The sequence below is a fragment of the Pelecanus crispus genome, chromosome 2 (assembly GCF_030463565.1).
Source record: "Pelecanus crispus isolate bPelCri1 chromosome 2, bPelCri1.pri, whole genome shotgun sequence".
Classification (NCBI taxonomy): Eukaryota; Metazoa; Chordata; class Aves; order Pelecaniformes; family Pelecanidae; genus Pelecanus; species Pelecanus crispus.
In genome coordinates this window covers 172178486-172190007 of record NC_134644.1, presented here as the reverse complement: position 1 = coordinate 172190007, position 11522 = coordinate 172178486, and the positions used below count along the sequence as shown (strand labels likewise).

The window sequence follows — 11522 nt, the reverse complement described above, 5'->3', positions numbered from 1 at the left end:
TGGTTGGACTGGATGATCTTAAAAGTCTTTTCCAACCTAAACGATTCTATGATTCTATGATTCTATGAATAGTCTTTGCCTCGGAGTATATTTTCACACAGGCTTGAAAGAAGCTGTATTCACAGTTCCACATCCGGCAACTATTCATGTCCTCCTATGTAAGCAATAGCTTAAACCATTTAGCAAGATCATGACCTGAGTATGTGTAATGGATTAATCATTCAAAAGGACTCAGCTGAAAGGGTAATATACTAGAGACAGACACAAATAATTTTGGCTATATTAGAAAAAAAAAATCATGTATTAGAAATAGGAATTTGGAAAAACTGAATGAATTTATATCAGAGAAAATGTCATCTAAATTTTGGGAATTGTTTCCATCTGTTAAGATCTGACAGATTATAAAGCATCTTCACTGGAGAAGCAGTGGCACTGTTACATCTTGGGAAACTTAAATAGAAGAGGACCTGTTCTGGGGAGCAACAGGGGGGTGATAGAAAAGCAGCAGCCTGACCTAAAGGGTCTTTTCTATCTAGTGCAACCATGGCTCTATGTAATAGACCTACCAGCTTCTCAAAAGCAAAGCATGAGCTGAATCAATCTCAAAATGCACTGATAATAGGGATGGAAAAATGTTGAAACCACATTTCAAGGTGATACGAGTAGGAATGACAAAACGGGATATATGCTGGGAGACAGCTTCATGAACTGAAATACAGACCATAAAATGAGTAGTTGGTCTGCACAGCAGTGTTACAGCCATCTTCTGTGCTGCCATGGGTACAGAGAGCAATATTAGCAACATCAGCATGACAGTATTCTTAGCTCAATATATCTTCTTCCATGATAATAATAATAATGATAATAATAATATCAATAATAATAACTGTAAAGATTAACAGGGTTTTTCACCTAATTATGCCACTTCCATTCCCCAGGCAGCCTGAGCTCTCTTCGCACTGAGTGGCACACTTTGTCAGTGGGACCGGGCAGTATGTAGTGGCAGTCCACAGAGCTAAATCTTTGTTTCCAGCTGTACTGGTTTCAGCTGGGATAGAGTTAATTTTCTTCCTAGCAGCAGGCATAGTGCTGTGTTTTGGATTTAGTAGGAGAAGAATGTTGATAACACACTGATGTTTTTAGTTGTTGCTAAGTACTGCTTATGCTAGTCAAGAACTTTTCAGCTTCCCATGCTCTGCCAGGTGCACAAGAAGCTGGGAGGGGGCACAGCCAGAATAGTTGATCCAAACTGACCAAAGGGCTATTCCATACCATATGACGTCATGCTCAGTATAGAAACTTGGGGGGGTTGGCTGGGGAGCAGCGATCGCTGCTCGGGAACTGTCTGGGTATCAGTCGGCGGGTGGTGAGCAATTGCATTGTGCATCATTTGCTTTGTATATTGTTATTACTACTATTACTATATTGTTATTATTATTATTTTACTTTATTTTATTTCAATTATTAAACTGTTCTTATCTCAACCCAGGAGTGTTTCTCACTCTTACTCCTCCAATTCTCTCCCCCATCCCATCGGGGTAGGGGGAGTGAGCGAGCGGCTGCGTGGTGCTTAGTTGCTGGCTGGGGCTAAACCACAACACCAGCATAGCCATCTTTCTGCTTTACAGGCAAGTTTGACATTGAATTTCTGACTTTAGAAACTGAGTTCAAGCTGCTAGAAGCTAACAATAGCAGCAGCAACAACAGTTTGCTGCATGCTGGGAGGAGTGTGAGGCTTGCCAGGTACCTGGGAAGTGTCTGAGTGGCGTTTGGGGTGCTCTGAGGTTGTTGGAAGCACGGTGGTACAGACCAGCCAAAGGCTGTACTCCACCAGACAGGAATCGGCTACCTCACCAGGCTAGCCTGGGATGAGTGGAGGCAGCCACCCAGAGCTTGCTATCAGGGCAGCTGCTGCCCAGGTGGAGAGCTGCAAAGACTGCACCCCTTGCCTCCTGGGTGGAGGATAGAAGTTCTGCCTGTGCAAAGTGTGCTCTGGTGGAGCCACTCAGGCAGCGGCTAGACAGAGGATTATTCGAGCCTTTGCAAGAAGAAGTACTAGGGCCCCATGCCATTGACCTCCAAGGACTACCAGACAAAGAGCTTCAACAGTGAACAGACAGCACTTTGGAGAAGGAGATGCCATGGTCTCTGGTGACCTGTGGGAATGGGACATCACCTCACTCCCCTTCCTCATGTGTACCAACCAGCAACAGATATGAAGCCTTGGCAGTGGACAAAACTAATGAGCAAGCTTTACAGGGAGAAGCTGCATCAGCAGCACATACTAAAAACTGCAAAAGCAAGCAGTGAGTGTTAGTAGTGAATGACTCTCTACTGAGAAGCATGGATGCACCCATCTTCTGGCCTGGTATACAGTCAAGGGAAGTTTGCTGCTTGCTAGGAGCCAAGATCTGGCATGTCACAGAGAGACTGCCACAACAGGTTAAAAGCACAGACTACTGTCTCCTAATTCTTTTCAGTGTGGGCACCAATGACACAGTAGAACAAAACCTGGGCAAGATCAAGCAGGACTTCAGAGCCGTGGGGGTGCAAGTGAAGGGCACAGCTGTCCATGCAATCTTCTCCTCTGTCTTGCAAGTCAGAGATAGGGGTGCAGACAGAAGTTGACGCATCATGCAGACCAATACGTAGCTTCATGGCTGGTGTCATCACCATGGCTTTGGTTTGTACAAACACAGGATGTTCTTTGATGAATACAGCCTGTTGGGGAAAGAAGGGATCCACCTATCTTGGGAGAGACTTTATTGTGGCCTTTCAATATAGAAAGAGGTCTTATAAGAAAGATGGAGACTTATTACCAAGACCTGTAGTGACAGGACAAGGGGCAACAGTTTTAAACTGAAAGAGGGTAGATTTAGATGGGAAATGAGGAAGAAAATTTTTATGATAAGGGTGGTGAGACAGGTTACCCAGATGTGGATGCCCCATCCCTGGAAGTGATCAAGGTTAGGGCAGATTGGGCTTTGAGCAACCTGACCTAGTGAAAGATGTTACTGCCAAAGGCAGGGGGGTTGGACTAGATGATTGCCAAAGGTCCCTTCCATCCCAAACCATGCTATGATTCTGTGACATAGAAGAGGCAGGAGAGTCTTTGCTAGCGGATTGGCTGACTTAGTGAATCATGCTTTAAACAAACAAACTTGGGGGTTTAGCATGCAAAGCTGTAACACGTGCATATTTATAAGCAACAGAGTGGATGAGCACACTTACCAGAGTAGTGAGGAACACTCCCCAACCGTCTCCAAAGACAAGAACCCTAAGGCCAGCCACCTCAAGTACACGTACAGCAATGCACGTAGTGTGGGCAATAAACAGGAGGAACAGGAGCTCTGTGCCCAGCCAGAGGGTTATGTTGTCATAAGAACCACGGAAATGTGGTGGGAAAACTCACATGACTGGAAGAACACAATGGATGGCTACAAACTTTTTCAAAAAGATAGGAAGGGAAGAAGAGGAGGTGCAGTTTTACTTTATGTAAAAGAGAAATTTGAGTGTATGGAGGTAAGCTATGGAGGCCTGAAATCTCCTTTAGATCAATATTAGATGGATTGTCATCAAGGGGCATCTTATGTTAGATATTTGTTACTGACCTCCCAATCAAGATGACAAGGCTGACAAAACCTTACTTCGGCCGCTCAAGGAAGACTCAGGCCAACAGAAACTGCTCCTTATGAATTACTTCAATTACCTGGACATTTGTTAGGAAAGTAACACAGAGATGCACAAGTCATCCATCAGGTTCTGGGAATGCATTGAGGCCTGCTTCCTGCTACAGATGTTGGACCTGCCAACTAGGAACAGCACAGTGCTAGCTTTAGCGGTCACAAACCAAGAACACTTACTTGACAACATAAGTACCAATGGTAGCCTTGGATACAGTGATTGTAACATTGTGGAGTTTAAGATCTTGCTGAGCACACTGAAGACAAGTAGCAGGACAAAGACCCTAGATGTTGGAAGAGCCAACTTCAATATGCTCAGAACCCAGCTGTGAGGGATTCTATTCATGGAAGGCAATGGAACTTATGAGTGCTGGGAGGTATTCAAGAACAGCCTCCTGGAAGCAAAAGAACGGTCCATCTCCTACTGAGGGAAAGGAAGAAGGCAGAACAAGAGACCACTCTGGCTTAAAAATGAGCTTTTGGGTGTACTTAAAAGCAAAAACAGAAGCATACCAACTATGGAAAGGCAGCAGATCAGCATGTTCTTGCACCTGGTGAACGCTGGCTCCTACTAAGACTGGAACCATATTCCCAGTGTGATAACCAGAGGTAACGTGACAGAAGGGGAAGCAATTAAGAACAAAAGCTGGATCAGCTTGGACATGGATCCACGCAGCACTGGATACCATCTCCAATCATGCCTAGAGTGAATATTGAGGAGGAAACATGAGAGCAGGAGGAGCATCCCAAGAATACCTTCCCACCCTCCAGTAAGTTGCAGATTCTGGACTTCCTAAGACACTTCTTGTATCTTCTGATGTAATAGATATGATTAATTCTCCTCCATTGATCTATCAACCACTTTTTAAATCTACAAAAGGTCTTAACATTTACAGTATTCTGTGGTGAGGAATTCCATAGCTTATGTTTACACTGTATGAAAATAAAGGTGTTTTGCTTGCTATGTCCCCATTTTATTTGATTCCATTGTGTTCTGCAGAGAACATACACTTTGCAGTTACCTTCTACATGCTGTTAGTATGTATACAGACTTCCTTCACCTCTTCCTTCAGTCATGTCTTCCTGATTGAAAAGCACCAGTCTACTTAGTTGTTCCTCATATGAGAGCTTTTGCAGACATTCACTCTTTCCTGCTCAGCCTACTCTATACCTTTGGAAGTTAGAGCTTTCACTGAACGTAAGGGAACCCAGGATGGATACTGGGGTGTAAAGGCCATTGGAGTTTGGGTGGGCTCGTGGAAGTTACTGTAGTCCTCATTCTCCATGTTCATACGCACTAAATCACTCACTAAATCAACACTGACATAAATTCAGAGTAAGTGGGAAGTGCAGAAAGACTCCGTGATGAAGAGATTATATATATAGATGTTTGACTTCCTTCTTGCCACTGTCTCACAAGTGTTGCAGAGCAAGTGGCTTCTTTCTGCACCACTGCAATGAATCTGTTTACACTCCCTGGAGGTCTTTGTAAGGGGAAAAAACCCAAGAACCTTATTACTGAGAGAGCTGGAGACCTGCCTTTGCTGTTTCCCCAAGACTCTATGGCCCCGTTCTATTTGTGCAGTGTACCACCTCGTGGACCTGGGTTATGACGGTTTCTCTCTCAGGCTATATGATGCTTAGTATATTCTTGGAAGACTTCTGATAGGAGTTTTTCTTTTAATCCAACAGCAAAGTTGTTCCCTGTTTCGTAAGCTTTTCTGAGAACAGTTGTTCCATCACCTTGCAATCTTTGGACACAGTTAAGACACATGAGCTACACAAGGGAATTCAATCTTCTGCATGCTGTAGGAATTCAGAACAGACACATTTGATCATGTTAAATGTAAAAAGAAATGCATTGTTCAGCGTTTTTAAAAAACTACCATTTATATTCATTTAGATATGAAGGCAAACTAAAGAGAAGGGCGGAAAAACCAGCTATATTTCAAGTCCAGCTGCAAAATCTGTGTTGCCTTTGCTGGCAAAGGGGCAGAAATACAGCTTCCATTCATTCCGTAATTCCTGTTGTTATCTGAATAGACACCAAAGACTAAGAGTAAAATGCTGGTCCTGTTAAATGCTCCTATCTTCTTCAGTATAAATTGAACTTGTCTCTCTAAATATTTTACAAGACATAACTTTTTCTTTAATTTCTTTTCATCTTTCTCTTTACTTCATTATTTTTCTACTGGGAACAAATGCCAGGTTTGTTAGAATTTATTACTTTTCCTATGGGTCACCTCTAAGCTTTTTTTATCATGTACTTTTTCCTTATTCTGACAGAATATGAGGCATTATCAGATATGCCCTCTGCTTATTGAGTTCTGCCTGATACTAGAATTGTAATATACATGAGCCAGTACTTCATGCTTACATTGTGCCTTACATTCAAAGATCTAATAGTAATTCAGAAAGAGTTATAAAGTATTAATGACCTGTATAAAAGAAGGGGAAATATAAAACGAAGAGAAGAGAGGAAAAGGAAGTCAATTTTCAACTTCATTTTATTTTGGTTCTTCAGAAAGAAGAGAATATTTCAGTTCAGAGGAAAATAAAAAATATAATTTCATTTCTAATGAAAAAAGCAATTTTAAACTTGAAGGACTTCTATGAAAAATTTTAATTTTGAGACACTAGCTGGCTGAAAGCCTGCAACCATCTGTATTTATACAAATCATCCAATTCATTCACAAAGCAACATTGCCAGACAGACAGTGTTATTCTTCAGGTTTCAGAGATTTTGAAAACTGAGTATGTCAGAGAATGCACTAAGTCACACATTAAATTTGAGGAAAAAGCTGAACAACGAACGTAGGAATCCGGAATACAAAAATCAATCTTCTATCCATGTTACATGCAAGATGACACATACATTGTTTACTGCAGCCGCAAGAGATAATTCTAGCTATAGAGCAAAATGGGGAAGCTGACTCATATTTTGCTACTTACAGTCCATTACTTGGTATCTCCTTTGAAAAAAAAAAGGCACTTAAACATTTATTTGGGATGAAAAATAAAGCAAAAAAATCCGAGATATTTATATCAACTCTTAAAATCTCTCTGGAAGTCCTTAGGTAAACAGAAGACTACATTTACAAAGTACTGTAATTGTTTCATTACAGACTGCATATATTATTCTGGAGGGCAAAAAAATGAAATATTGATAACAGTCGATCAATCTGTTTGTCATCATGTAGGATTTTTCCTTGATTTGGACTCAAAATCTAAGTCATAGTTGACAATGCAAATATCTTTCACTGCAAAAGCATGTTGATTTCTACAGCCATCAATTGATAAGCTGCAGCTTTTTCTACAGACTCTTACCACAGAGATGAAAATGTTTAGTACCACACAAGGTATTATTGAGGTGCTTTTGACAGTATTTCACACCTCATTTGCTGCCAAAGTTATTACATTTTAGTCAATGGTCAAAGAGTAAATTGACTCTAAAGGGCTCCTTTAAAGCACTGAGGCATGAGATTAGAACAATTTAGAAATTATCTTGATCTTTACTTTATCTTGTGCTCAAAGTAGAGGTGCCCACCTCTTCTAACTACCTTCCTGCTTATTTAAAAGGAAACACTTAAGGTTAATATAAGCCTTGAAATTGTTTCCATTTGTATGTGGCTTCTGGCAGCTGAATTATTTGGAAGGTTATCTTTGATAAAGCAACTGTTTGAATGTAGATTGGCTGCAGCTACTTCCAATGACAAAAAAACTTGGCCAATCTGGAATGAAGGTTGATGAGCCATTCCAAGCACCTTCCCCAAGGATGAAATCAGCAAAACTCAAACAACTTGCCATAATGGTGAGAACTGAGTTCAGGGAGACACATCCTGAAGACTGTCCTGTTAGCACCATGATCTGATTTACACATAACATATCCTCTCACCTTTTTATACCTGTGTAAAAGTCCTATTGTGCCCTTACAGCTCACCTCACGGGAAGAACACCATGTTTCTTACTTGTTCTGCTCTTCATTAATAATGTTTCACAATAATGAGCACTGTGCATCATCATTCCTTCACTACATCATCATTAAACCACTTCATTACTTTCAAGTCCCACTCATGGCTTATCCATTGCGAAGAGACCACCAGGCTTTGATATCCAAGGCAGTGCTGGAATGGAGCACTCAGTATCCCTCAAAGTACATATGTGCTCCTTCCCTTAACCTGTACACGTGCACAAATCTCCCACGTCACTTAATCTCAGAAGCTCAGTACCAAGTTGTTTCAGCTAATGCTTACAAGTATTCAAAATTTCTGCTTCTAGCTGGCGCACTTTCAGATCATTTACATTAGCTACTGCCAGGTCTAGGGGTAAAAATAAAGTTGTTTCAACAGGTTGCTTAGTGTTCTGAAGTTTGAATGCATCTAGAGTCAAGATTTCAAAGGGCATAATTTATCTTTAGGCATCCACAAATACATATGCTATGTATTTAGGTGCTATGGGATGGAGGTGAAAGTGTCACATCTATCTGCTACCTGATCCCTTTCTGAAAGACTCACTGTTTTCTTCACAGCAGCATCAGCCTGGCTCCCATAAATTGAGAAAGACATGTTAGTTTAAACTGTATACACAAGAGGATAATTAGGCCTCCAGTCTTCTTGCCTGTCTCCCTGCAGATACTTTATATTTCCTGGAGGAATTCCTACAACTCAGGGCACTTTGTGTCGGCAATGACAAACTCCCCACTCAAATCACTTAGCCTCTGGGAAGTTGTCACAAAACCTAACCTGGTTTCATGAATCTGCGTTACCTAAAAAAAGAGCTCTGAAGTGGCTAAAAACAGGCAGTGTACCCCATTTATCTTCTTCTTTGTAACACTGATTTGGCATTTGAGGACACACTTGTTCACATACAATCCCAAGCCACTTTCTAGGAAATGCATTTCTGTGCCTGATGGTTTCCTGATGGCAAAATGTCTTTAGTTTATTCCTTAAAAATCTTTCCAGTTGGACTATTACTTCTCTTCCTTGGCACCAATAAACCACTGGAAAAGCATGTTTGTCATTTAAAAAAAAAAAAAATTAAAAATCCCTTCTTTCATTCTGTAACAGAGTTGCAGGAAACTCTTTAGTTAAATCAATTGCCGGTAATTAGAGTACTACTCCTAACTGTGCCTAAATCATATTTGATTGGGGCTATTGTGTTAGCTCTTGCCATGAACTGTATTTCATTGCATCTGAATTATTCTAAGTGATCCTCTAATCCTCTTGCTTTCCTTCGATTCAAAGATGAATGTCTTAGCTTTACACTCCTCTATTATCAAAACCTCCTCTCTAGACTAATGTGTTAGTAAGAGTCATTCTTCATTGAATCTTAGGCCTTACAAAAAATTATTATTCTAATGTGTTGGGGAGATTAGCTCATTTTCACTCAAATTCTGCCTTCCCATTCATCAGTCTCCTGCTGTTGGGACTTCCAAAATGATTTATTCAGGCAGAAAACTTAAGTATGGTGGAGGAGAGCTGAAAATACACAAATGACATGGGAAATGCCATTCCTTTCCACTCTGCTCCACTAAACACGGCTCATGAGTTGACAGTGTGTCTCTTCCTTCAAATTGCTATGAACTGTGACCTTAGGGAAGTCGCTTTTCTTAGTCCATCTCATCTTTACTGGTAGCATCTCCCTAATACATATAAAATAGACCCTCTCTTCTTTATCAGATCAATCAAAACCATTTTTTTATTGCCTTATGTTGCTAGCATCAGCCCATATTGATGATACCTCACTGTCTTCTAATTAAGTTTCAGGGCTATCACAGAGCTCAAAATATGGCCCTGTTTATCCCATGAATCATCTGGACAACAATGTCATGAGCATGTTAAGACTATGAATAAAACTAATCTATTTGTCATGACTTAGAATGGGTAACAGAAATCCATATGTCATATTTAGTTGCCCTGGTCAATGGTACTATATGCAAATTGATACAGTGAAAATCTAGCAGATAGGACTCTTGTCTGACAAGGAGCTCAGGACTATAAACCTTATCACGAAGTCAAATAGAAAAGAAGTCATTCAGGATGATGGAGGAGAATAAGAAAAAAGGGGAAAGGTTGACATAGCATGAACTAAACTGACAAAACAGACAATGGGAAGAGGACATGAGTTAAACCAAGAGAAGAATGAGGTAGTCTGAACTGCAAAGAGCTTGGGAGGTTAAGATGAAACCAGTGAAGGAATCAAAAAGCATCTTAGAATTTGGTGAAATCTGGGCAATGAACAAGTTTGAAATTTTCAGCAGTTGTTCAAAAAGGGGTTATATAAGGAAGGAGGACTGCCAAAAGAGTAGCAAATCTTTCTTACAATGTGCAGCTCTCAAAATTTTTTCATGGGACACAGCTTATATACAGATCAAGAAATTTCTTGGTATCTATCCATTTATAGTCTAAATGAAATATTATTAATCTAATAAAAATATTTTATTAGTTCATAGTATAAATGTATGTCTATCAGGTGTTGAGCTGTCTGCTATAAATCAGTACTGATTTTGGTGGTAGAATCTGTGCTATTTAGGCTTCATTTCAACTGACCAAGTGTAGATGTCTCCATAAGGTGCCACAAATCGTATCCTAAACTCCATTTACTCTATTGGCTAAACTCTTATTGACTATAAAGGGAGCCCAAAGTGATTTGTTCAAGTCTGTGCTATCTGGACCTTCATTAAAACAAAACCCCTGAAGTAAGAGATGAATCCTACTTCTGCTCATACTAGAGGTCTTTCATCATAATCTTAGTGTTTCTGATAGTCTTCACCTCACACAGAAGCTGAGCCACCTTTTCCTGCACCAAACTTTCTTAAATTCTCATGCTTTGAAATTGCCCATAAAGCCTACTTTTCTGCTGCTCAATTGCTTCTTACTCGCTTTCAAACTTGCCATCTGCCATACCTCTAGCTCCAGTGGTTTAGGTGCAATGTTGTCACCTTTCATTAAGGAGTTTGTCTCTGAGAGAACAAGGTATTCCTAAATTAATTGTGAAGAAGAGATTCCTTTAGAACAACTCTCTATTGCTATTTCCCAACTTTGCTCTCCATGACTAATTCTGGTGACCTCCTCATCATAAACTGCTGGCTTCCCTGCATTAGGTGGAAAGGCTTGCCAACAAGAGCCCATAATTAGGATATTAGTACCTGCCTATATTTCTTCTTGAGTCACAGTCTGACTCAGAGGTATTTTTAAAAGATTGCCTAGATAAACCCAGATCAATGTAGTGTAACTTCAAAGTTGCACATCTTTTGAGAAGGTGTTAGCCTAGTTCACCTCCAGAGGTCCTCTACAACCTAAATAGAATAACTAATAATTCTATATCTCAGTGTAAGGGCAAAAAGGACAAAAAACCATAGATGAGTATTTCTTAGGAAATTACAGAATCTGGTCATCTAAGAGCTACAGAGGAATTCTTCATGAGCAGAAAAGCACCTTTCCTTTCAGCAAGCACTATTTTGAGATTTATACATTAGCTCCTGCATTCACTATTAGACTGTCATCAGTTTTCTTCCAACAGCTCTCCATTTATGTTTGGACCTAATTGCTACCAGCTATTGTCAGGGTATGGATAACGTTCCCTAATATTTTCTATAGACCAAGAAGAGACGTTCAAATATGCAGAAGAGTGATCATGAAGACAATCTCTTCTTGAATATTTACATCTAGGAAAAAGTTAGCACAAGCACGTCAGTCAGCACAGAACAAAAATATATAGGGCGTTGCAGTACTTGAACTCTTCTCCTCCTAAGCGATATACCAACACACAATATTGGTGAGTTCCCTTGTTCACTAGATGGTGCCCCAACACTCAGACCCAGTTTTTCTGGGTATTCCT

The 11522-nt window shown here is 40.3% G+C and overlaps 1 pseudogene; it reads right to left on the bottom strand.

Moving 5' to 3' along the window:
• Nucleotides 1-2466: 2466 nt before the first annotated feature.
• LOC142592895 (uncharacterized) overlaps nt 2467-11522 on the bottom strand; it is a 43011-nt pseudogene continuing 33955 nt past the window's right edge.